This window comes from Taeniopygia guttata, chromosome 11, assembly GCF_048771995.1.
Source record: "Taeniopygia guttata chromosome 11, bTaeGut7.mat, whole genome shotgun sequence".
In the NCBI taxonomy this organism is placed as follows: domain Eukaryota; kingdom Metazoa; phylum Chordata; class Aves; order Passeriformes; family Estrildidae; genus Taeniopygia; species Taeniopygia guttata.
In genome coordinates this window covers 14,958,974-14,982,878 of record NC_133036.1, presented here as the reverse complement: position 1 = coordinate 14,982,878, position 23,905 = coordinate 14,958,974, and the positions used below count along the sequence as shown (strand labels likewise).

The 23,905-nt window shown below is 42.1% G+C and overlaps 1 protein-coding gene and 1 non-coding gene across 25 annotated transcripts in view; both read right to left on the bottom strand.

Moving 5' to 3' along the window:
* Positions 1–23,905, bottom strand: part of ZNF536 (zinc finger protein 536) — a 345,246-nt gene that overhangs the window by 74,514 nt on the left and 246,827 nt on the right. The window lies entirely within an intron of this gene.
* MIR1789 (microRNA mir-1789) lies at positions 18,298–18,388 on the bottom strand. Its single transcript, NR_105669.1, has one exon. It is a non-coding gene; the product is annotated as a microRNA mir-1789 (primary transcript).

The following is a 23,905-nucleotide window of genomic DNA, read 5'->3' as shown; positions in this document are numbered from 1 at the left end:
GTAGGGCCAGTATTAAAATAAGGCAGATTCCCCTGACCTGACAGGGTACCTCTCTGCTGGTGCCAGGCCTCCATGGGATCAAAGGCATCCACTATAGAGATACCTTCAGTCAGCCTTTCATCTGCCTCAGATTTCCCCACCAGCAGAAAATCTCTAGGCTTGCACAGCTGCAGGCCAGGTACAGCCATAATTTTTACCAGGATCTCTGACCATCTTGGTCTGACATGTGGTCAAGTCACAAATCAGGCCCTGACATACCCACACTGCTAACACAGCTGCCTCTTTCTGAAGAACATTACAGGAGCAATTATTCTTAAGTTTTCCAATGTGGAAAAGAGATGCTCAGGTGCTGAGGATTCTATGGGGTTTTCTACAGCTTTAGGGAAACACTGCAAACTGGATCACAGCTAGTGTTGTTTTGATTTTATGGTAAAGATGACTTCTAGTAGGAATCTGCAACCAACTGAGGTACAGAGCTGCTGGTGGGCACTTCATAACCTTTTAGACACATTTACCTTTGTCCATTTGTCTGTTCAGTAACCAAGAATCAAAGATGAGTGCATCAACTCCATTGCCTTTGGTGGACACAGTTTCTGATAATGGAATCACTCTAAATTCAGGTGAATAAGCAATGTCCAGAAGACACGTGGAGAACTTTTAAGCCCTGTTAGGATAATGCTGTTGGGCAAGCTTCACAGCTCTAGACAGCATGGACACCTCATTACCATCTCCATGTCACCACAGCTTTAAGGCTGTGTTTACCCTGCATCACTTAGGTCTCTCTCATCTTTAAAAAGCAGAAGTAGAGATGGAAAGAGAAAACAGAAAAAAATCCCCCTATAATGGCCAAAGTGTGATAACCTACTGTGGTCAAAGTTAACAGAGAAACCATCCAAAACTTCAGGTCATTTTCACACGACTGCATTGAATATTAGACAGAGAGAGCTCCTGGAAAATGATTACAAGCTCAATTGTTTTGATATTTCAGGGATTCCTGTGTGGACTGAGATAGAGGCAGTTATGCAGCCCTTTGGAGTGGAGGGGAAACTGTGCCCTCTACCATGCAGGCAAAACAAAGAGTGATGCAGTTCTCATGGGAGGACTCCATTACCAACCTGAAGAATCTTCTTGCTATTATGAAATGGAAATTATTTGTAAAGAAGGGTTAAAAGTTACATGCAGGCATTCACTGGGAATTATTGACATAGGTATGACACAGAAGATAGCCAATCAAAAAGCAATTTTATAAACATTGTTATTAAATAGTATGGTAATTACTTTAAGTAGTGGAGGAATGTCAGGGTCATATGAGAGTTTTGTTGGTGTCATAGTTTTTTATCTGACACTTAGGGTATCAATGACACTTAGTATATTTATTCTGAAATGTGAGCTCTGTCGCCAGCCTAGAAGCTAATTCACATACCACCCCATACTTATACAGAAATAATTTCTGATTTTTATTTCATTCACTAAGTATCCAGCAATGCAAGCGTCAAAGCTCTCCACACATAAAAGTATGGAAGTAATTAGGGATTATGTGGTAAGTGTACAAACATAGTTTATATTACTGTGTATTAGAAAGGACCCCTTTTATAGCTGCCTTTGTCAATTTGACAGAGCAAAGGGTTTTAATGTACTGTAATAAGAAATGTAAGAGGGGGCAAAGGACAGAGTGGCTGTGATGCCTGTTTGTAAACTGCCTGGCCCCGAGGTCCTCCCTCTCTCCTACTCACCCATGCTCCATGCTTATTCTGTGGTCATATACATTTTAACTGAGTTAATAGCAGGCTGGTGGGGGCACAGGCTGGGGGACATCCCTTAAATGCACGTTGTCAGCTGCCTCCAGAGCTTATAGCAGTGCTTCCCAGAGACAGCATGGCACACATGCTCAGCAGAAAAACTTATGTGATAAAACATCTTACAAAAATATTTTATTTTATCTTTGCCCTAGGCCACAGTTCCACTCAGGATCAGGTGACTGACTGAAAAAAATAAATAAATGTAAAAACTGCCTGTGAGGTGAACAGCCAGGCAGGGTGACATCCAAGGCAAGCCCCTGAGCTGACATTTTACAAGCTTGAAATTTGTAACGGGGGTTCCCATGGCTTTGTGGTGGATTTGTTCCACACCTGTTCCCCATCAGGAGCAGAGAGAGCCCCGAGAGGGTGCAGAGCCCAGCTTGGAACACCTCACCCCAAACCAAGCCACTACCCTGCTCCCTCCCTTTAATGAGAAACAGGTCTGCTACAAATGCTCCTGCAGCCTCCCCATGTCCTCCACGGGGCAAGGGGAAGCGTGGAGGGATGTGGAGTGTTATTTACTGCTCAGAGGGCCAACAGCATCCTCCACTTCACATGTAATAGATGACAGTGGTGCCTCACAGCAAGGAGTTCTGAGTGTAAATTGTAACATGAAATATAAACTACCTGGTAACATCCCTGTCACACTCTCTGAACTTCAGCTCAATTAAAAAAAGAAGTCAGCTGACATTGATAAAATGTTATTTTCAGTGTAAATGAAAGGAAAACTATACCAACACAGATTTAGTGCAATTTTGCAACAAAATCCAAAGGGAGCAAAAAAAGGTGGAAAAACAAATGACCACGGCATATGCCTTAGAAATGGATATACACATAAAATACAAATGTCCATTTTGAAATATGTGGGATAACTGCAAGGCACTATGTCTGAACCTCTCTGTGCTGTGAGCAGAGTGGGCACCTCTCAGCCCCCTACATCCCCCCTCTGCCAGCCAGCCCCACTCCTGCCTTCAGCTTGTGCCACCCCACCGAGAGAGCCATGCCAAAATCTGCTGGTACAGAGCACTGGACAGAGCCTGACTGGCAACCCAGCACTGGAGGTCCAAAATGTGTTACCAAAAGGCAAACTGGCACAGAGCTGCCCTTGCCACCCACAACTACTCACTCTGTCCTTTGGCATGGGAATCTCTGTCACAGCTGGACAGGGAATGGCAAAGGGCTCTTGCAGTTTTCTTTCACCTTTTATGCCAGGTTCATCCCCAAGATCTACAGTGCACAGCCTAATACCTGGAATAAAAATAAGGCCTCACTGCAAATGTGAAAAATCACATCTTACTGTGATTTAAGCTGTAGATAATAAGTTCTGGCTGCAGATTGACTGAATTGGTGGTCCCACATTAAATGTCTAATCTGAAGCATGCAGAGGCTCCTCAGCAGAAGTTTGCACTGTGGCATAAGTACTTGCTAGGAAAATAAATAATCCAAAAGGCAACTACTTCCAGAAACAACATTAAACAAATCAGTATTTCCTGGTGCTCTGGAAACACAATAATTTAATGTGTTGATAGTTGTTTGGCTCTTGGGAAACCCAGGAAACTGAGTTAGCCTTTCTACAAGGGGTGTTAGCAGTTTTAGTCTTAGAGTTCCAGTACCCTAGAATCTCTGGCTGTGGTTTTTGTACAGAGATAATAAATACAGACTTTGATAGGGAGATCACATTTAAAAATAATGTCTCTGATCTCCATTTGGCATGCAGCAGAGCTGTAGAAAGCATGATGAGGAGAGGAGAAAGATCAGTCACCAGGAAAAAAAATAGAGTACAGGAAATAGGTGCTAGTGTTAGTATAATGAACTCCCTAACTTAAGGTTTAAGTTTATTAATTACAGACAGACAAAGGTCTGGGTGGTATGATTTAAATACTCTATTTATTTCTGCATTAAGATTTTAGGGATGTTCAGGTCCTGTCACAACTTTGAGAACTTCAGCTCCAAGCTGGGCTAGATCAGCACATTGCCTCCAGCAGGTTCACCCCCAAATCTGAGCCCTAGTGGCTGCCTCCCACCCACACCACTCCATCTCCAAACCTTCTCTTCAAGATCTCAGTGCTCACACTGTTCTGGGTGCACAGGACATCTGTGGATGTTCCATTCACACACCTCAACCACATGGCTTCAGCATCTTTCCTTGGATAAAATGGAGACCCATTTAATCTAGATCAGAAATAAAGTCAACCAGTCTCAGGTGAGGAAAATTACCTGATATCAGTCCATGGTCAAAACATATGCCCAGGGACAGGAGGTACCTTCACGTTTGTCAAGTGGCAGCACTGTGCTTCTTATTCAACTAATTCCAAGCACTCCTGGGTGACCAGTACTGTTACACAATGACTTTACTACTAGTAGTAAATACTACTTAAATACTGACTGATAAGAGCCAAGGAACCAGTGGAAAAACTGGAGACTTAAGGGTGATCATTGCAGAAATGAAAAAAAAAGAATGCAGATTTTTCATATCAAAAGAGTACTCTAATTTATCTGAAAGCCTCGTTCTTATCTACTGCACAGCAAAAATGCAAGCCTCAAAGACAAAATCCTCCACTTTTCTGTTTCAACATATTCAAAATGTAGAGAAGCGTATTCAGGAAGTTTCTATATTTGATGATCTTTTTCCATTCTAAGTTTCTAATTAGTAGTATGCCCTATTCTGTGAGTTTTATTTTCAGCACTAGATCCAGCACACAACACCCAGAATGCCTATCCTTCAACTGGATAAAAATATGTACGTCCACATTCATTCTGTAGCAACAGATCCTTTTTTATCCACTTGCTGAGGCTGTGGAGCTGGATTGACCAAACCCCAGAAGCTCAGAATCTGTTCATCCTTTCCCATTTTATTACAGAAGAACTGTAACTGGTGGCTGTCATTGGAGGCAGGCAGGTTTAACAGGTTGGTCTGCCACACATCCAACCAGCACAGATATTCTGAGGCACAGGCAGGGAGGGTTTGCTGTACCAGTCTCTGGTGCTGCAGGTCAGCCCATCTGCCTGCCTCCAGGAACACAGGGGCTCTATCCAAAACTACTTTTACAGCAGCTGCATGCAGTTTGCACAACTACTTGTCTCCTGTTCTTGTTCTAGAACAGTCTGCCCCGACTCTGAAACGTACTGTCAGTGTTTGTTAAAACACCACAGAGCAGCCTGCGTGCTTCCCCTCTACCCCACCAGAATACTGCCTGCAGCCTGAGGACAAGGGACATTGTTCACTCATCCCACTCCAAAAACTTGCCTTCTCACATTCACACTCTGCAGAGGAGCCCTAGAAAGTTACACCTACCCAAAATGGAAATGCAACCAACCCCCAAAACACATCTGAATTCAGAGAGATCAGCACAGGTTTCTTCCTATCCTTCCCTTTGCTGAAGTTCAACCTCCAAGAGAGCAGCAATTCTCACCATCATATGGGACTGGGGCCAGCTGTGGGTGGCTGTGTGCATGGTCCCCTTTCCTGAAGGGCAGCTCCAGTTCTACCCACAATAGCTACTTGCAGTAGAGACCAAAGAGATGCCCAGACAAATAGCACAGCTCATTGGGACTCCCATGGCCCATGCATCACCCAGGATGGGCTCCAATTGCTTTGACTGACACCCCATCACTCAGGTTTTTGATCCCATCTATTTAGTATTTAAGACTTTTTCCTGACTCCTGAAAAATCTTTCAGCAGGCTTACATTTGCATTCAACATTAACAAAGGAAGAGCTGAAGTACAAAAAAGAAAAAAAATCTTGGGGGTGGGAAAAGCTGGAGGGAGGTGTAATGAAATGAAGTCAAATGAAAATAAAACAAAAGAGGAACACAGTACATAGCAGGGAAATCAAAAGGCAAAATAAAAGATTAAGGAGTGCAGGTAAAGATAAAATTCAAAAACTGCTTTAAATGTTGATTCTCTCCCTACTGTTTTTGTTTCATGCAGTATTTTGATGCTAGCATCTAATTATTCTTTGCAGTGTTTTATCTCCCCCATTATAGTATCACCAGATTTTTTTTTATTGGCACTTTCCTTATTAATGATTACAACACCTACGTTTAAGGAGCTAAATGAGTTCTCTATTTTCCTGAGCTGCAGAGAGGGGGGTCAACAGAGAAATGAGAATTATTCTGTTGTATGCAGATGTGTTATACTCAAAATTATTTTTGGCCATTGAAGTAGCTCCCACAGCTCGCTGAGGCAAAGGAAAGATTCCTCTCCATTCCTAGCTGTGACCCAGGAAAGTCAAGAGATTTCCTTCTGCTCTCCAGTCAATCACAACAGGAATTTAACAAATCTTCCATCTTCAGCCTAAAAGCATTAACAGTTTCCTTTTAAATACCTGCTCTTAATTAAACTCAGCTTCCTGTTCGTCTACCAACCGAATGCGTTTGTTTTTCCCTCTCTGCCGTGGCTGCTGTGCACAGTGCACCAGAGAGGGGCCCGAGCAGGGCCTCGGGGACAGTCCGGGTGTGCATCGGTCCCCGCAGGGCACAGGGACAGCATCCCGGTCCCGGTCCCGGCTCCGAGCGGGGATGCGCCCCAGGAGAGCCCGGGAGCTGCCGCTCGCTGGGGAGCTCGGCCTGGGGCGGGATGGAGCGGGGCGGGATGGAGCCGGGATGGAGAGGGATGGAGCCGGGATGGAGCCGGGATGGAGCCGGGCTGGATGGAGCCGGGATGGATGGAGCCGGGATGGAGCCGGGATGGAGCCGGGATGGAGCCGGGATGGAGCCGGATTAGAGCCGGGATGGAGCCGGGCTGGAGCCGGGATGGAGCCGGGCTGGAGCCGGGATAGAGACGGGATGGAGCCGGGCGGGATGGAGCGGGGCGGGATGGAGCGGGGCGGGATGGAGCCGGGATGGAGCCGAGAGGATTGGAGCCGAGAGGGATGGAGCCGAGAGGGATGGAGCCGAGAGGGATGGAGCCGAGAGGGATTGAGCCGGGATGCATGGAGCCGAGATGGAGCCGGGCGGGATGGAGCCGGGATTGAGCCGGGCTGGAGCCAGGATGGATGGAGCCGGGAGGGATGGAGCCGGGCGGGATGGAGCCGGGCGGGATGGAGCCGGGCGGGATGAAGCTGGGATGGAGCCGGGCTGGAGCCGGGATGGAGCCGGGAGGGATGGAGCCGGGCGGGATGGAGCCGGGATGGATGGAGCCGGGATGGAGCCGGGATGGATGGAGCCGAGAGGGATGGAGCTGGGATGGATGGAGCCGGGGGGGATGGAGCCGGGATGGAGCCGGGAGGGATGGAGCCGGGATGGAGCCGGAATGGATGGAGCCGGGCGGGATGGAGCGGGATGGAGCCGGGATGGAGCCGGGATGGAGCCGGGATGGAGCCGGGCTGGCCGCTGGCACCGCCGCTGGCCCCGCCGGTCTCACCCGGGCTCACCCGGGCTGCGCTCCCCGGGGCCCAAGCCGGGCTGCAGCCGCACCTTCACCTCAGCCCCAAGGACAGCTGTGGGGCTTTTGGGGGTAATTGTGCGGCAACAGAAACGTGGGCTGGCAGGGAGGCAAGGAAAGCCCAAACATGAGATAAATAACTTTTAAAAAAAGCAGGAAGATGTATTTATTATGTACACATTAGGCAGAAACAGCAAGCTGGGGGCAAATAAATAACTGCAGATAAACTTTAGCCAGGAGCCAGAAATTTTTGCACCTATGCGAAGTTGGGAACATGCCTCAAGCTTACCACTTGATTTTTTTTTCCCTTTGGAATACAAAATATGTCTGCTGTGCTTCCCACACAGGGCACAAGTTATGTTAATATATTAGTTTTCACTGTGGCTTTCATATGCTTTGTATTCTTAGATATTACAAGGGCCTTAGTAAGTAATTAGAAGAAATTAATAAAGATCCATATAAATATTCTTCAAAATAACTGCTTAGTAAACCACGGTATATTCATATTAAAATAAATAAATTAAATTTACCATCAAAGTTTCATAGCAAAGCAGTAGAACTATCATATTGAAGAAGCAGACAGACAGCCTGTTGGGGAGACAAAAGCTAAAGCTTTCTTAACATAGAAAATGTTCCATGAATAGGGTTAAATACTTAATGGTTGCTAGCAAAAGATAAGACAAATATTCTTTGTTAATATTTATAGAATCCCATCAGGAACTCTTTTGTCCTAGCATTGTTTCCAAAATTCAATCCCCTAGTTATATCCATCACTTTTCATGTGATTAAAGGAATCTAAATTTGCTGCCTTGTCTTGTAAAAGAGTAAAAAGTTAGACCTGTATTATTAAAGCCTCTTGGTTAGAGCAGCAAATGTAATATTGATAGTCTATGGTATATAAGTCTGAAAAACTGACTGATCACACACACGACATAGAAAATGCATACACAGGATTCAAAATGTTGTTGCTAAGAACTTGGGATCCAGGTAAAAAATAAGAGATAAGTAAAATAATTCAAACTGATAAAAGGTGAGAAATAAATATTAGAACCACAAGGGTAAAACAATAGTAAAAACAAGGGTTAAAAAAAAAACCCACAAAGGCTTTGTTGATATGGAAGTGCCATGACTGCACTGCCTGGAGCAGGAGACCTTCTGCTGTGGAGCGAGCCCTGACACCCTGCCCTGCACCCAACAGGGGAAGAGCTGGAGGCAGCCCTGGCCATCAGAGATGTCCTGAAAAGATCAGAAACGTGCTCAGGGTGCAGGCAGAAACTGCTGCTGGATATCTGGCTGTGAAACTTTCTTGGGCTGGGTGGCCAACGGTGGCCATGGGGGACCTGTGTTGAGCTGAGCAAAGGCAATACCAGGCACAAAGGGAGGGAGGGGAGGGCACTGCACCCATCAGACACCTCCAGGGAGGGCTCAGGGGCTGCAGCACAGTCACAGCATCATCTCCCAGTGGGGTACATCCCTGCCCAGCCCTGTAGCCAGTGGAATGGGTGGGGGTCCCTTCCCACACCTGTAAAACGGGATCCCTGATAGCTGCTATTACTTTTGGTGAAAAAAAAAAAAAATACACGTTTATTTATTTTTCTGTCTATAAATCTGTACACAAAAGACATCTCCATCTGCAGCAGACTGAGCACCTGTCAGCACTGGTAACTAGCACCAACATTGGAACCACAGTGAGCACATCCCTGAGACAGATCCAGCACCTGAGTGCCAGCTGTGTGCCATCCCTGAGCCCTGTGCCCCCGCTGCCCCTCCACCGAGGCAGGCACACCCTCACCTCCCGCCCTGCTGGCTGGACCTGCCTGGGCAGGGAGAGGGGCAGGGGCTGGGCCACTGACAGGGAAAAAAGAACAAAACCAATGTTTATTCTTTCACCTTTAGAAAACCAAGACTCAGTGTTAAATTCTTCCCTGCTACTAAAAAGGTTTCTTTTTTATAAAACAGGGAAAAGCCAAGTCCTCATTGATCCAATTTTTATTTCTTTACCCAGAACTTCTTAACAGCTTTAGAAAAATAGATAATTATTGCAGTTAATTTCAGCAAAACAGTTCAAACTCATCAGGGCTGCACAAGTATAATTTACTACTCCTTCTGACTTATTGTTTTGACTAGATGTAGATTGATGATTAAAGTGATAAACAGTAACATTTTTATAAAATGGCTGACTCTGCCAATGGCAACTGAATAAGAAACATGCTGAAATAGCTGTGCTGTTATTGTGATTGTACTCAAGGCTGTCAACAAAGAATATAAGTATTTGACAAGGTGTTATCTAATTGTGTTTTTAAAAGCCACGATACATACATCTTTTAAAGTGTCACTTTAAGCTGCAAGAGAATTTCTTTTATTAAAAAGTACAAAGGAAAAATGAATGCCTTGCATTTTCTTGTTTCTTTTTCCCAAGCTCTGCCCTTTTGCCGTCATTCGACAGAATATATTTGCTCTTTAGTCAAATTGGCTTTTATTTAAATGGTAGCCCAAAATAGCACAGCAACATTAGGTGTATAAGAAGAAAGAACAGTGTGTCCCACAGACAATTTTTATCTCAGCCCTGGTGGGAATTAACTGATCGAAACAGAAGGCTAAGAATAAAATCCTTTTTACGCTCGGAGTTAGTGAAACAGCATTTTGGAACAAGGAAAAGGTTTGGCTTTTTGATTTATTTTTTTTTTTATTTTATTTTTGTATAAGAGGGATCACTGGGAAAAGTATCTTAACATACTGCCTTTGGAGCTACCTGTAGTGCTTCCATGGTTCATGCTACACAAGCATCCTTACACCCAAAACTCATCCTCAGAGAGCCCCTCTGAGCTGGGGAAGGGGTGCCAGCCAAGTTGACCCCAGTGCTGTAGAGTGCAGTCCAGACATCTCAGCCCTCTGCCCCTTTCTCTGCTCTTCAGGCAAAACCTGGAGACCTCAAGAAAGGAAGGGCTTTGCTGATACATTAGAGGAAAGGTGGAGCCTGTGGGACAGTGAAGGAGCAGGGGCAGGAGGGAGCACTGGTGCGAGGGCTATGCCACAGCCCCGCAGAGAGCAGTGGCTGGGAGAGAGGGCATTAAAATGGACCACAGAGGGAATTAAATAAAGATGCTACAAAAAAAAGGGAAACTCCTACTTATGTGTTCTTGCCTTCTGAGATGACAATAGCGTTGTGAAATGCTGCAAGGCCTGGAGAGAGACAGGAATTAACTGTTTGGAAACCCTCTTAGGATGAGCTCACAGTGTGGAGAGGAGCAGGGGAAGAGTCAAGCACTGATGGTGCCTCTGAGCATCTCTCTGGGTGTGGGAAAGGCAGAACACCACAACTCTTCCCTTTTCAGCTGGGTAGGGACCTAACACAGCCCAGGAGGTGGGCCTTTATGAAGTGGGAAATCCTGGTGGACTTGCAACGCCATCATTCCAAGAGTGTTCTCCATTGGACATCAGCTTGAGAAAGCCCTGACCTTCACCAGGAGCCAGAAACAGACTCCAGCTTTCCATTAGCATTTGCCTTAGAGCTGACCACCCATGAAGGGAAAACTTTGTGGCAAGGAAGATGGCAGCAGTATGGCACTTGGTTAAAAATGGCATGGTTTTGGGTAAATAGCTGAGGGTCAGGTAGAGCAGCACACTGACGAAAAATGCAAGCTCCCAAATTGCACTGAGATCCACCAATGTCATTTGCACACCAGTCCCAGCAGCACCACTGAAATATAGAGGTCAACTCGGTCTATTATGGGACAGCAACTTCTAATTTTTAATCCCAGTGGTATTTTAAGCATGGAATAGAAGTTAAAGGAGAAAAATCTCTTTATAATGAAAGACACAGAGAGGTACCATCTGACCTGATTTTGCAAGGCAAGGTGCTTCATCCTTTCCTGGCCTGAGCACTGCATGTTTGTTTGTCTTTGAAGATATATTTGCCAAAAGTTGTGGGGAACGGTCAGAGCTTCACTGCCAGAGGTTAAGAACATCTTTGCTATCATCTTATGGCGTCAGTTCACAGCATTTCTATAGACCATACCTTACCAATAATTTTAAAACTACCTCAAATTGTGGGGTTTTTTTTCAGAAGGAGCTGAAAAACACTCTAAAGGTAATGACTGAGTGGCTTCCAGGTTTTGTGTTTAAAGATGTAAGGTGTAAGAGACATTGTAGAAAATCCTGCACATCCTTTTGCATACAATAGGGAAGGTGCAGGTCATGGGCCCATGGCAGCCACAGAAAATAACTGGATATGAATTTGAAAAATAACTGAAAAAATGGCTTATTGTTAATATAGGATCTCCTTTCTACGTGCGGATCACAACTGTCAGGTCAAAAGTCAGAAAATTCCCAATTCAAAATCCTGCCCTTTATGTAAATGAACCAGGAGTCAAAAACAAACAAAAAAAAAAAAACAAAAAACAAAAACCAAAACAAAAACAAAAAACAAAAACAAAACAAACAAAAAAAAACCCCAACCCAACCCAAACCAAACCACAACCCTGTCTTTGGGAGCAGTGCCAAGGGTGCTGGCTTTTAAACAACAGTTGGAGCTGGGTGCTCTGGAAAAAGAGACAACACATTCAGGCCCTTCTAAGTGACTAATGATGCACCTGCTCTTGGGAAGGGCAAATCACCTGTAAGAACACACAGGAGCCATGCAGCCATGTCCTACCACATGCTTGCAGAAAATAAAAACTAGATTAACCAATGTGAAAGAAAACTGTATGAACAATAACCTGTGTTTGTACTTTTTCAGCCATAAATGTTGGAAGTGATGTAGCATGTGCTGCAACATGGGCCTAAGTCCATTCTTCCCACCTAGATTCTCAAGCATATTCATAAAGAGGAAAAAGAGTTCCCTGTGATACTTTACTTTTTAATAACATTTTGGCATTAGTTCTCTTTCAGGTGCTGCTATGCCCTTTAGTATCTGGTTCCAAATAAATTATACTACTATAAAAGTTTTTACCACCCTTTGCATGAGCTAGAAGTATAAGGAGTTACCTGAAGGCAAGGATAAAAGGTAATATAATTAATTAACTTAATCTGAAGCACAACATCTGACTCATTTGGGGTGCAGTCCCAAGGAAAGATCCTTATAAGTTAGTGTAGAGGAAGAGTTTTATAGTCAAATGGACAAAATCATGAAGGAATGTACATACTTGGAGTCAGACCCAGAATTATTTTTATCATCTTTTGTCTTTCCTTCTTTTTTTTTTTTTTTTAATGAAGAACTGTAATTCAAGGGTGGTGCATTTTGTAATGATTTACAAGATGTAGCCAATATTTAATGAACCTTGTGGGAATTTAAAAACTTATTTGAATTTATCTGTATTTCAGAGTGAATCCTGTGAATTTGGAGCTCCTTTGGAAGAGAAAAAGAAAAAGACAGTCATAGGCTCCTGCATTAATTATGATATTTTTAGTTATTTAGCTAGATCTAGGAAAAATAAAGTAAACATACTTTAAATAAATTCTAAAATCCCTAGCTTTGTGGTTTCTCAAACAGAGTCTCAGTGGAAGAGCTTCAAAAGTCATATAAATTCTATTACAAAAAGCAGTAAAACAAAGATTTGGGCTGTCTTTTGGAATTTTTCAATGACTATATAGCAATGCTACCAATGTCTAAAAAAGAAAACTTGTTTACAAGTGTGTCAGGAGGAAGGAAGCCATTTGGGGGAATTTCAGTGTACGAAGACCCAGCCAGTATCAGAGCAATGTAACAGCTTCAAAACCTTCCTTAGTATCCTGCAGAGGTGGGGTGAGGAGTAATGGCTTAGGAAAAGTGGCCTCATCTTTTGGTCAAACAATTCCAGTGTCATGCAGACAATTAATAAGTAGCCAGCAGAGTATGTGACTGGTGATTATCTGAACAAAGGGGTTTGCTTTTGCATTATTTCTCAGGACCTGGTGCAATATGAATTTTTAGCCTATTGCTCATTATCGCACTCATTTCCTGAGATCTTGTTTTAACTAAGACACTGTCAAAGTACTTTGTTTTACCCTCTGCTCACTTTTTGTACTGAAGTCAGGAGGATTAGATACAAAATATGACCTGGCATTCTGTGATGAGAATATTCTTTCTTTGAAAGGATTCCTTTCTTTTTAATATCCTAGCAGCTAGCAACAGTGAGATAGGGTGTTCTTTCCAAGTATCTACTCATCTGAGAGCTCCCACACAACTAATCTACATTTGGGACTTTTGTGTTCTCATCCAGAAAATCCTGGAGAGAGGGAGATGGTGAATACTGAGACTGCTTGAACAGGCAGAGAACCTGTATGGCTGCTGGTCCAGTCCCTGGCCTTGGGATGATACATCCCACCACAACAGGCAACACTGCCCTGGAGGAAAGGAGAGCAGGGAAATGTAACTCTGCACTCATCCCAGCTATTCTGCTGCTTCTCTGCTTTGGTCATGTGTTTAAAAAGTGCCTGTGATGAGCAGTGATGACACTAACACTGCGTGGGTAACACCCACGCTAGAGAGAACAGAAGACCAGGTGGAAGATGCTGTGCCTGACCTGGGTGAGAAGCAGGTTGGGCAGCAAGCACAGTGCCAGGCTGGAGCCCTGGGGAGGCTTGCTCCTGCCCTTTGCAGGAAAAGCACAACAGCATCAGCATGTTCACCTGAGTAGCAACATTTCTGATTCCTAAAGTGAATTTCCCCCTACACAAACAATTTTTGTGACCAGAGAAACTCCTAAGCTTACCAGTCACCCCAGAAGATCTAGAACAAACCACACTACCCAAGTGAAAGTGAAGTCCTTGTTCAGGGATCTAGCCTGAACATATGAGTCCACCAGGACCCATAAATAAAAAACAATTAAAATTATTTTTAAAATAATTTAAAAATACTTCTCCAAGAGTACAATGCAGCCATGTCAGCTCTTCAGAAGGCATTGCCATGCTTCACTTATGTCTTCCAGAGATGTATTAAAAGGGATAAGGACCATATTGTAGGATAACCACCATATGTCATTCACCCTTTGTTCTGGCTTTTTTTTTTTTTTTTTCCCTTATTTGTCAGGATTGTTCCAACTTTCTCTTGGAAGAGTGCCAATGTCAGAAGTATATACATTATCCTTTCTTTTGGCTTCTAGAAATCTGAGATAATCTCTTCATATACAGGACAGGAGGAAGTGTCCAGTGGGTAATAGATGGTCACATTTCTGCTACTCAGCTTTGGGCGTATCTAATAACCTTTAATCCAGACTGTATTTTTTTTTTTTAAGCCAAAAGTATTAGGACTGATAACTCAAACCTTTAGGCTCATGGACAGCTCCCCTATTTCCATATTCATATTAGGAACTTTCAGGTGAAAGAAGGTTTCTTATTTTGCATAGATTATTGCTGGTGGCGGGTTGATTTCTTTTTCTTATTAGGAATGCTTTTTTCCTGTTGCTTTGTTAGCCTCAATATTTTCCTTTTATTACCAGCACATTTCTGATTTATTGCAATGTGGGGCCAGCAAATAAGATTGTCAGAATGAGTGTGCACTCATTATAACCCACTCAAAAAAAAAAAAAAAAGATTTTAAAAGAAAACAAATTCAAGTCAGTTTTAATTTTGACACTGATTGATGCTGATATTTCTGACCAGTTTTATGTTGCACAGATTTTGAACAATATCCTCCTCTGATCTTCAGTGCTGTAGTTATAAATACTTGATAGCATTTTCATAAAAGGATCTTTTTACAATACGCTTAATGAGAGCTTCTGCTGAAGATACACAAGTAAAAAGAAACCCAGCTTAATATGGTGATAGTCAGATACTCAATAAGTGGCATGTGTTCTCAAAAACCTCTGACAAAAAACTTTCAATTATTGTACCTGTGTCTTTCAGCATCACTTTACCGTATCAATTATTCATGTAACTTCTAACTGAAAAATGTTATATTTAGCAATCATTTTAAAAATTCTCTAAACAGTAGCACAACAGCTGATAAAACCAAAAAACTGATCATTTATCACCTGTCTGTAATGATGAACCTGTCATAAACTGGGAAGAAAAAAGTTGCTTGTTCTCTTGGTTTAAAAAAAACCTAAACCACAAAGTTACTTGTGATTATGCGACATTTGCTTTCCATTTCCACAGCCAGTTAGGGTTCACAAACATGAAAATCCATTATGGAATGGTACATAAAGTGTGACCGATTCTTGTTCAGTCAATTAGTAAGCAAAGTCTGAATATGATGTTTATCTGATCATCTGCAACTTTAGTACTGACATCAGTAAAGGCAGCATTAACAAAAGACTGGGTTTAACTTCTTGGGAGCAACTGGTAGAAGAAATTGCACATTTTCTGATTATGTGTTCACACAAAGCACACAGCAGTCCCTTTCCTGTTTGCATTAAAAATCTAAGGACTATATATGGAAGAATATAAACATGTGACAGAAAATAAAGTTAACACTAAAAGTCACATTTTTAGAGCTTTGTTTCTATTCATGAAGCTTCTTATTAATGTAGGACTTTTCAAAAAAACACTGTGTGGTCTCTTACTTTGTACTAAGATACGCATTAAATATGGACATATTATTTCTCTAAATACAATGCTATTTTTATTTTACAAGAATTACTCCAGTGAATTCCATATAGAAATTATCTCACACATCTGTATTCTGATTATGATATTTAGTAGAAGGGTCATGAATAATAAAATTGCTAAATATGCTTATTGCCATCTATAAATAAAGGTTATCAGACTGGGGGTTTTGTTTTTGGAATGGTGGAAAAAGTAGGGTTAGTTGCAAGACAATAGTGTTTTAATTTAACTTTGAAAATAAATACTTAAAATTAGAAATATTCAAACAAATATTATATTGAAAGTTTCCAAGGTGCAGTGAGCCTAAATTAATACTTGCAAAATGATCACAACAGCACAACTGCAGAAGTCCACTTTATGGCACAAAGTTCACAGATCTGCCAGCAAAGCATCTATGAACATGAGAGGTGTCTTTCAGCATGGATCCCATCCTACCCAGTGGTAAAACTCCAGCTCAGGTCTGAGAGGATAAAAAAGCAAGTCTCTGTAATGGCTATGAAAATTGCAATTATTACAATTGGTATTTATCCACAGATGTATTTGGGCAAGGTGGGGAGGGTGTTGCTGTTTTTCAGCTGGTACTCCTGGCTGCATGGAGCAGCCCTGCTGCAGCAGAGCTGCCTGCACAGCCCTGCAGCCGGGCTGGGCTCCTGCAAGGGAACTGCCCTGGCTGGTGGGTGCTGTGGTATGGACACAAAGCTAAAGTCTCACAGCAAGGGGCAAAAACACTGCTGCAGTTAAAGAATTAAATGTAGATAACTCTTTTAAAACAACCCAAAATCTTATCAAGATATTATACCTGAAAAAGAGCAAGATGAGAACAAAATCTGTTTCCTGCCCCCTGTCTTAGGGCGGCTGAGCACTGGAACAGGCTGCCCAGCAAGGCTGCAGAGCCTTTCTCTCTGGAGACATTCAAAACCCACCTGGTTCCTGCATGCACTTGCTCCAGGTGACCCTGCCTTGGCAGGGGGATTGGGACTGGATGATCTCCAGAGGTTCCCTCCAACCCTGACTATTCTGTGATTCCATGATTCTGTCTCTGGACTCCCTAATTCAATCTTGTGAACTGCAAAAAACAGCCAGCCAAGAGTCACTCCATATTTCCCACACAAATGTTAGGATTCAAGACTGAATCACCTGTATTTTGTGTGGCCTTTGAAGGGATAATGCAAAATAGTTTAACCATTTGAAATTGCTGCTGAGTGTGTCTTAATAGTGGTTTTCATAGGCTGATTTTTACAAGCATGGACAAACACGAGGGCAACTTTTGTGCTTCTTTAAAATCTCCCCTTGAAAAGAACCCCTATGCTCAGACCTCTTTAAGCTGCTGTGCAGGATCTTATAGGGTTGATGCTCACACATTGCCATGCACTAAGGACAGGTCAGGTGCCTGGTGGAGGGGCACCTTGCCCACCCCTGGCAGCGAGAGGAGCTCTGTCCCCAGCCCTGCAGCCTCTCCTGCTGGGAGAGCAAGTTGCCCAGCAAGCATCTGTGTCCCCAGGCACTTGGCTACATGCTAACTATGTGTGGATGCTAACTCTGCTAATGGTGAGGTTGCAGCACAGTAATGAGGGGAACAATGTTTGTTTTGATCAGTTTGATAATTCATTTAAAAGTATTGTACCAGAGCCATGGAGACAGAAAGCCACGCCATTGTTACACGCTGGCACCGTCTCGTTATGTGAAGTAATTGAAACCTGTGGGAACAATATATGATTTAAAGCAGACAGTGAGGTTCTTTTCTTAAACAACAATAGCATTGTTTTTCTATGGTCCTGATCTTGCTCATGGGAGCAAACTTCTCTGGCCAAGGAGTTAGGGAGATTTTCGGTCGCTGATTTTTAATGGCCAACAATGACTTTTCAGGAAGGTTGATTATTTGGGCCAGCTTTCAGTAAAAATGTCTTCAATGGGATGTTCATGATTTGCATATCTGCACACAGACACAGATGGGTTTCCAAGTGCTCCTTGCATGTTTAAGATCAATTGCTGAATGGACAGTCAGGGATGTGCCCTGAATTTCTCTGTGGGGTGGCTGCATGTTTCTCTAGTGGGGCTTGATGTTTGCTGAGTTAGAGGGATACTTAAAACATTGCTGTCTGCTTTGCATTGGGTTTATGTCCTAAATAATCAAACAGCAAAAGAAAAAATAAGAATGTTTTTTTAGTATTGCACACCTCAGATGTGCTCAGTAGGTAGTGAGGAATTTCTTTGCCATAATTAAGAGGTTTGGAGACCAGATGTACAAATGACAACCGATCTTGATTTACTTGGAAAAATGAGTCATATCACTTATTATTAACTATTAAAGTAATTTAAACCCTTTTGAGAATAGATCTAACACTGCAATGCTTTGAAGGTTTGATATGTCTTGCAATCCATAGATTATTAAAGTTAATTTCTCTGCTGAGATCCTACTTTCAGTAAAAAATGCATGCACACTAAAATGGTGTTGGTTTTTTTGTTTGTCTCCCTCTTTTTTATAACAAAGATGTACTTTAATTGGCTTTCTATTTATACTGCACTCAATGAAGGTATGGAGGCTGCAAGTGGGAGAAACCTTCCACAATTCTGGCTTGCAAAGCATACAGAAAAGCACACCATTCATCCACAAGTACACCCAAACCTTTCATTTGAGTTGGGTTGTGCTTGTGGGTGCGTGGCATTCTTTTCTCTCTATTTGTTCTCCATGTATAATTTAGACTACATTTTGCTTTAGAGACCCTTAGCGGATAAGGAAAAGAAGGCAATAACAATATGTTGATTTATATCACCGTGAAACATTTTTCCCCCATACTTCAAAGTAATTTTAATTGAATTTAATCCTCTTGACTTTCATTTACTTATAAATGAGTTTTAGTTGTAATGTTAGAATGAAACAGAATTTAGCAGTTAACAGGTTTTTAGTGGTTTTGATTATAGATTATTATGTAATGTTTCTTGGGCTAGAAAATACTGAATGCTAAATACTGTCCTATATTAGATCATTTTAAAACCTTCCTCTCTTCTACAAGTAGGAGAGAGGCATAACAATTTAGGTTAAAGTACAGTTCATTTAAAGAAGTAAAAATGTTTGAGGAAATGATTAAAACTGCTGAAAATCACTTATCAGTTTATGTTCATGATCAAGAATATATCTAAGCAGAAAATGTAAAAAAAACTCAAATAACCAAACAAAAAACAAATTAGTGTCTTCCAAAGGAACTATGCCATGAATGATTCCATCAGTTGTGTGGGCACATTTATCATATTTTAACTCCTCATCCATAGATCATAGGACACTAAGATCCCAATTCATTAAAAATTGAATACTCTATTTAAGCTGGATGTTCTTATGCTTGGAGAAAAAGCATGGAACTGTTTTGTTTGTTTGTTTTTTTTTTTTCCTTCTAAAAAGTCACATTTTGCCATTTGATTCTACCTGGGCAGCACTCCTCAGTTAATTGCTACACAATTTTAGACCTTCATTATTGAATGTACGAAAGAAATTTCATATTAAAAAATGTCTGCTATGGAAATGACAGAATAATTCCCACCTTCCCCCATGCACACACCCATGCAACCCTTCCTGCTGCCCCAGCTTTAAAACTCAGTGTAGCAGTCATGATGTACTTGAACTCATCTTGAAGCCTGCCAGCCATTCCCCAGGCACTCCCATTGCTGGGTGCCCTACTGGCAATGCCTAGGGGTGTCCCCAAGCCTGCAGGTCCCTGCTGCACCCCAGCTCCTCGTTAGCAGACACGAGTTCACAGCAGCTTCCACGGCCGAGCAGCCCTGACACAGCCTGGCACTCTCAGCTGCTGACTTTGAAGACGGCGCTTTGAAACAAGAAGTTTGGAAGCACCAGATGATCTAGTCTGCTAATGAATGAGATCATCATAATGAGGATCTAGTCTGCTAATGAATAAGCTGGGTGTGCAGGATGGGCAGGAGCAGCAAACAAGCTTTTTCTGGGTTTCTGAAGAGATGAGGATGGCTTTGAAGTATTTAGCAGGAGACTTTCCTGTTCTCTGGCAGAAACATGGTCAGATGCAGGATATACAAACAACACCGTACCTGTCATTTTAAAATACACCTGCAATCCCTGAGGATCTTAGCTACCAATATTCAGATTTATGTCTTACATAGCTACAAATCTAATTTCGGTATTAGCTTTCAATTTAGCACATCTATATTTGCCTGCTTACTGGGGTCTTCTGCCATCCATACCACTACACACAACCCTAAATCTGAAATGCATGCAGGGATCTGGCTTCTTCATTGGAGCAGGGATATTCCTTCTATTGTCAACTCACGATGCAAAAAAATCCCTGGGAAAAAACTAGGAAAGTGCAAACCACCCCTCTCCCAAAACATGCATATTGCTTATGTACCAACAGTTTGTTTATCTGACACAAAAATCACTTATTAAGTAAGTTTTTATTGAAATGCATTGAAATTCTTATTAAGATAGTATAGTAACTCCACTCATAGCATCTGAAAAGTTTCTGCTTATTAGCAAATTTCAGAACTTTATTCATGGGTGACTGATACAATATTTTTACTGACCCTGTCAATGCACCTACTGCCAGCTACGCTTACACAACACAGGGAGTTATGTTTTCCAGGGAAAAGCCCATCAAAGCCAAGAGAAATTGCCTGTTTGCATTTGCATCCACTGTTATGGAAGAGCACAAGATGGAAAATGCAAACAATGTGTAGATGCAGAAGTACTGTTATTAAAGGTGTACATGCAGCGAGCACCATCCCACACTCTCAGTCCTGAACCCACTGTATCCTGCTATACAATAACAACCTGCTTCCTATTTAAAGTAATCACTGATGAGGGCAAATCTTGAATTTTTAATGCTGCCTGATGTAGGCAGCCCAATGCTCTAAATGAGAAAAAGAAAGACCCGGTCCTAAGAGAGGCATCTGTCTATAGACTCTGCTTAAGAAAATTAAATGGGGTAAATAGAGTACTTAAACATAAAGTTTGAAGGAAATTCCAATTAAATGCCTTGTCCTAAATAGACAAGTGTAGATTGACTGAAGTTTTTCCTCAAAGGAAAAATTTTCTATTCACTCCACATGCTACGATCACGAGTGGAGGAAGTTCTCCTCCATTCAGCAGCAGCCACCTAAGTTTGACAGACAGACCTCTTGGTTTGCTGCAGCAGGAGATGCCTGTGGGACAATCAGGCATAAGAAGAAATAAAAGATGGGTGGGAATAAAGATCTCCCCATGAGTCTGGTGCCTGAGAAGGTGAGAGAAATGGTCAAGGAAAGCTCACTGTAAGAGAGGGCCTGAAAGTTTTACTGTCAGTATTTTCCCTTTCTGCCTGGTGCACAAGAGCAGTTCACCCTGCTGGGTGGCTGTTATGCCATAACATGCTCAGAACATACCCCAACCTTTCAAGTACTCTCAGTACCAGCTATGGATTCACCAAGTGCAAGAGGGGTTAAAGGAACATAGCAATCTGGTGGTCCCTTTTTTTATTATTATTATTTATTCAAGTTTCTTCCTAGAAGCACACAGGAATTGGAATTACCCCCCTTTTTCTTGCATATACAGATACTTGTTACTAATTACCACAGCTGAGAATGTGACCTGAGAGCTGAACTGCAGCAAGAGCTGCAATCTCTATCCTTGTTCTCCAAGGCTGCACCACTGAGCATGGAAGTGGGAAAGGTGATATTTAGCATTTGTCAGGAAGAGTGAGAAAAGTATTACAAGCTTTGTTTTATACAATCTACTGATCTTCAATTTTTGAGGCCAATTCCAGAGGTTAGGTGTTACCCTGGGTCAAAAATCAGAAATTCTTATTGAAGAAACGTGCAATTCTTTGCACAGAGGGAAGAGGTGTTTGGGGAAGGCAGGTACCACTCTGATGCAGATGCAGACATTTGAAGGGACCTAAGATAATCTCACTGCTCACAATTCTGGGGAGAGGTTGCCACAAAAAAGCCTACTCCAGTTGGAAGAAAGAGCTTTGTTCAGCACACTTTGGAGGCATTGTGGCTGGCGGGGCTGCAGCCCCCCAAAAAAGGCATAAATTATTCAGAATTAAGGACCATTCCCGATTTAGGGTGCCAGTGGGAAGTGCAGGAGTGGAGCCCTGTGGGACCCCCACCTGGCCATTGCCTCCTGCAGCAGGAGCCTCTGTGGTGCTGCTGTTTTAAAGCCTTTTAGCACTTCGTAAAGCAGCCCTTAGCAGGCCACAAAGTTTACTCACTTCCATATGAGCTGTAAACGGCAGGATGGGAAAGTCTGGCCTTTACAGAGTGGGGAGGAAGGATTTCACGTGCTTCTTCAGAAAGCCTTGGGTGAAAGGGGAGAAAGGGTATCCTACACACACACAGCCCCATGGTGGGCTGCGAGGTGACAGGAGGTGTGAAACCTGGCCAGACATCATCCACAGCAAACCACGTGAAGCAGATGAGAAACCATCTAATTTTATCTAAATACAGGGACAGGCTAGACTACAATACCTGGTACTTTCAATAATACTGATATCCCCAGTTAATAAAATCATGAATGCTAGTTGTCATTGTAGCAACAAATGAAGGAACCTACGCATACAGAGACTAAAACATGATGCAGAAACCATGATATATGTGACCAGAGCACCAACAATTACAGACTGCTTAGAAGCAACACCTTTATCCAGTGATTTATATTTTTCATTAATCAACCCAACCCACTTCTAGTAGTGTGTTAAATGAGGTTAAGATTACTATTACCATGAAAAGTCAAAGAATTTCATTCAGTATTGCCTCAGCACACAGAACACAGTCCAGAATATGAGAACTGAGAATGTCTGGTATTGTACAATACTATAGTAAAAATATGACTGAAGTGTGTAGCAAAATCACAATGCTAAATGGGATATCAGCTTGCGGTATTCCATATTCTTGACCTATGTAGGAGTTGCCTGTTCTGTAGCTTTTGATATCCACAGAGCTCACACTGGGTTTGCACTCTCTTATATCTTTTTATATCACCATAAACATTAAAAACATTATAACTAAAATGTGAGAATGGTTTGCACCTGATTTTATCACGTGTTATGCTAATACACCATGTTAACGAGCTATACTAGGAATATTGAAAATGCAATAGCATCTTAATGCAATATTGATAAAAGACTGATATTCCTGCTCTTTCTGTCTCACTTGCAACAGTGCCTGGCAAATTATAGCTGTAGTTTCATGATCATAAACTTAGAGGAAACATGTTCAGTGTCTGTCAACAGTAGAAAATAGGATACACCATGCACTTGTGCCTATCTTCTTCATCAAATGTTTAATGCACTGTGTTTTGCAGCACAGTTTATACTGCATGTGACCAATATACAGAACTCCTTCTGTGTAATGCGAGATCATGTAATAGCTGCAGTAAACCAAATGTGCAGTAATATATATATACATCTGCTTTACATATAGGGTAGCAGTACACACGTCCATACACATGAGATTCAGCTGTGTGTGCGTATATATATGTAGCAGTGCAAATTAACTCTTCAAAGACTTGAAATAACTTTCTGTTTTGCTTTTGTTTGTGGAAATGGAGTTACATGGAACTTGCCACCACCTCTCACAAGGAAAGAGGGATGGAGGTGCAGCCAGCCTTTTAATGTTGCTCCATTGAATACCTGAATATTTCCACTACTCTGAGTATAATTCCACTAACATAGTATTAACATGATAATATATTTACCAACACACAGCCCATTTCAGCCACTAGTTTATCAAAGTTCTATTTGATTTATAAATAAAATGCTATGAGAAATTATTCCATAAGATTGGGAAGCAAATTCAGCCTCTCTGTAATTCAGCAGACTTTAAAGGATTGCTATAGAGAAGAATTTGGTTCTCCAAATCTAATGTATTCAAGGAGTTTGGAGAAAAGCTGATTTTTTTTAACAAGAGTTTTACAGATGTCTGCTAAAACCTTAATAGAAGCTTTGAGCCAGAGACTCCTATAATTCAACCCCTGAACTTTTGAACAACAATTTTATTTAGAAAGTTGATTTATTCATAAGTAAATAGGATACAGTGTGGATGAAGTACAAGGGATCAGGAGGCAGTTATTAGATTTATAAGTACAAAAGCCTCACTGTTGCAGACAGTGGAGGCTCAGCAGTTACTGTACCTTTCAAAACTAATATGTAACCATATCTGTTTTAAAAGAGTGATTCATATTACTCCGAAT